This window comes from Microtus pennsylvanicus, chromosome X, assembly GCF_037038515.1.
Source record: "Microtus pennsylvanicus isolate mMicPen1 chromosome X, mMicPen1.hap1, whole genome shotgun sequence".
Taxonomy (NCBI): Eukaryota; Metazoa; Chordata; class Mammalia; order Rodentia; family Cricetidae; genus Microtus; species Microtus pennsylvanicus.
The window spans coordinates 106,592,435-106,596,350 of NC_134601.1; the positions used below are offsets into that span (position 1 = coordinate 106,592,435).

Genomic DNA, 3,916 nt, shown 5'->3' on the forward strand with positions numbered 1-3,916 from the left:
CCAAGCAGCAATTTAATTAATACAGTTTCTGTGTGATTATTTCAGGTCTAAGCTGGCTGGGCAGCTGGGAACCAACAATCAGCCTCCCACTACAGAGTATGTGCAGTTTTATGTAAACATCATGCATCCTGGGGTTATTTTAGAAAAGGAAACCTCAAGTGAGGAAATGTCACCATCAGATTGACTTATGGGAAGCCTGTAGCACTTTTAGTTTTGATTGATGTTTGATGTGGAAGGGCCCAGCTCAGTGTGGGTACTGGCATCCCTGGACTGGTGGCCCTGGGATAAGAAGGTAAAGTGAGTAAGTCATGGGTAGCAATCCAATTAGCAGGATTCCGCCATGGATTCTGCATCAGCTCTTGCCTCTAGATTTGTTGTGAGGAGGCCACTTGGTTTCCAACCGCTTAGCCAAAAATAACCACACGGAAACTGTATTAATTAAATCATTGGCCCATTAAATTAACTAGGCCCATTAGCTCTAGTTTCTTATTGGCTAACTCTTATATATTAATTAAACCCATTTTTATTACCCAGACCAGCAGAGTCAGCAGCAGGAGCAGCCGCAGCCTGCACCCTCTCCTGCCCTCCCACCAGCCAGCCCTCCACCCACCCCAGGGTCTCTTTCCCCTTCCACCCCCTCCTCTGCCCGCCAGCAGTGGTGGGGGGGGTTGTCTTCCCGCTGGCCCCTATTGTTCCACCCCCTGCCTCCCGCCCTTCCCCTTCCCGCCTGCTCCCCTTTTCTCCTCAGTCAACTGGAGCCTCCAGTTTTGCCATTCACTTCCACCCGTGACCAAAGACTTCACCACTCAAAAGTTGAGCTCCCTATATCTGCTAGACATGAACACTGGTGTGATTGAAGGTGGATTAAATGTCACTCTTACTATCAGGCTACTTATGCATGGAAAGGAAGTTAGCAGTATCATCGGAAAGAAAGGAGAATCTGTTAAGAAGATGCATGAGGAGAGTGGTGCACGTATCAACATCTCAGAAGGGAATTGTCCTGAGAGAATTTTCACTTTGGCAGTGAAAATTTTCACTAATGCCATCTTCAAAGCGTTTGCTATGATCATTGATAAACTGGAAGAGGACATAAGCAGCTCTATGACCAATAGCACAGCTGCCAGCAGACCCCCAGTTACCTTACGGCTCATGGTCCCTGCTAGTCAGTGTGGCTCTTTCACTGGAAAAGGCGGTTGCAAGATCGAGGAAATAGATTACAGGGGCTCAGGTCCAGGTGGCAGGGGATATGCTCCCCAGCTCAATTGAGCGGGCAATCCTATTGTTGGCATTCCGCAATCCATCATTGAGTGTGTCAAACAGATCTGCGTGGTCATGTTGGAGTCCCCCCGCCCCAAGGGCGTGACCATCCCTTACTGGCCCAAGCCCTCGAGTTCTCCAGTCATCTTTGCAGGTGGTCAGGAAAGGTACAGCACAGGCAGTGACAGTGCGAGCTTTCCCCACACCACCCCGTCCATGTGCCTCAACCCTGACCTGGAGGGAGCACCTCTAGAGGCCTATACCATTCAAGGACAGTATGCCATTCCACAGCCAGATTTGACCAAGCTGCACCAGTTGGCAATGCAACAGTCTCATTTTCCCATGACCCATGGCAATACCGGATTCAGTGGCATTGAATCCAGCTCTCCAGAGGGGAAAGGCTATTGGGGTTTGGATGCATCTGCTCAAATTACTTCTCATGAACTCACCATTCCAAATAATTTGATTGGCTACATAATTGGGCGTCAGGGCACCAAACTCAATGAGATCCTTCAGATGTCTGGGGCGCAGATCAAAATTGCAAACCCAGTGGAAGGATCTACTGATAGGCTGGTCACCATCACTGGGTCTGCTGCCAGCATCAGCCTGGCTCAGTATCTAATCAGTGTCAGGCTTTCCTCGGAGACAGGTGGCATGGGGAGCAGCTAGAACTGTACAGATTCACCCATAATCCCTTTCTGCTGTTCACCACCACCCATGATCCATCTGTGTAGTTTCTGAACAGTCAGCGATTCCAGGTTTTAAATAGTTTATAAATTTTCAGTTTCTACACACTTTATCATCCACTCATGATTTTTTAATTAAAAGCGTTTTAATCCTTTTTCTGTTCAGCAGTTACGCTGAGATATCCATATTGAGTTTTATAACCTTCTCCCCCCTTTTCCTTTTTTTGGGTTTTTTTTTTTTGGCTCATGAATGTTTGTTTGTCATGGAAATGTAAGAGTGTAATATTAATACATTTTAGTTTAGTTCTGTAATGTCAGGAATTTTTCAAAATAAATTAAAAGATGGACTGGAGCTTTGTGGTGAATAGGACCTGGCTGCCACAGTGACAAAAAACATTTTGATTAACCTGTGTATCCCCACGTGGCTGTGGCTTAAGGGCTAAAGTTCTGTCTGGCTCCAGTGGGGCTCCATGACTTCTCTCTGACACCGCCCTTCTTTCTCCCAGTATTTACTTTAGTTTTCCCCACTTAGCTCTGTTCCCCTATAGCTCTGATAAGGGCCCAAAGCATTTTTTTTATCAATGGTAATCACAGCATGCAGAGGGGGAATCCCACATCACAGATTCCTGCCCTGTTTGTGTCTTTCTGACTTCCATTAATTTAGGACTGTGTTATGGAGCGCCCCCGCCCCAGATGCTTTTTCTCAAGCCATTTTAATACTGTAACAGAAACCTTCAAAGGGTCTTAACAGGGTCCATGAATGCAGGAAATGGGAAATAAGAGAAATAAGGGTAAGCAAGTTGCTGGATGGGGAATCCAGTGTTTTCAAGGATATTATGAGAATGCTCAAAGTATCAAACAAGCAGACATAGATTTTGGCCATCATCTGAGGACTATAAAGAAGGGGAGGGACTAGGCTGTTTGAATTACAATTCAAAAGTGGGCCTGATAAGCAATAAGAATCTGTGAACAACTGCATAAATGGAAGGGCTTTGAGTGTGGAAGCACATTATCTCCCTAAGGGGATGATTACTCTTACTAGTCTTTTCACATTTCATGGGGTAAATTGGATTTTTTGAAGGGTGGTTCCCATAGCCAGGAAATTGTAAAGGTCAGTAGGATTCACTTTTAAGGAAGTGGACAAAAATATGTAATATTTAGGGTAGTTTTAAAATGTTATATATACATCCAGAGCCTGAAGTACATGACAAATTCTGCTCTCTTGTCAAGGAAGAAGTATCTTTTTCTATACCATCATCTCAAAACCCCTGATACATCTATCTTCCTCTTTTATGATATTTTAAATCTGTAAGTAATGATGTTGCTTCGCCTTTTGAAAATTGGTATCTACCAGGAAAAAGGAAGGTAATATCAGAATCTGATTATGAGTGGAGAAGTCCATCCTTAATGGCCTCCAAGCATACTGACATTTATAATAGCTGCCATTCATTACCACATTAATCATAGTAAATACATATCATTTGCATGCACATGTATTTTTCAATATTATGTGCAAAATCTCTGAAGTAAAAAAGGAAACATTTTATAGGAAACTGAATAACTCGAGTTTAAGATAATACATTTAATGCAAGATGTTGAGAAAATTGGGCCGGCAGATGATAAAAGCAATTGCCTCATAACCCTATCTACCTAAATTTGATTCTCAGAATTCACAATGTAAGAAAAGAACAAAGTCATGAAAGTTGTTCTCTGACTTCTCTATATGCATGTTGTATCATGCATATACCTACATGCATACCCCACTCACAAATAGTGAATTAAAAATAAAATTGGGGAAATGACTGTTAACGTTACAAGCTTCCTTTTTAAAGTATCTATCTGTGGACTGAAGGTAGAGCTCATTTGATCAAGTTCTTATCCAACATTAAGTATGCTCTGAGGCAGATACCCGGAACTGGAAAAAACAAAGGACATAACAAAATGAAACAAAGACCTGGTTCTGAATAAGTTGG

The 3,916-nt window shown here is 43.2% G+C and overlaps 1 pseudogene; it reads left to right on the plus strand.

Moving 5' to 3' along the window:
* Positions 1 to 756: 756 nt before the first annotated feature.
* LOC142841269 (poly(rC)-binding protein 2 pseudogene) lies at positions 757 to 2,147 on the plus strand (annotated as a pseudogene).
* The last annotated feature ends 1,769 nt before the right edge of the window (positions 2,148 to 3,916 follow it).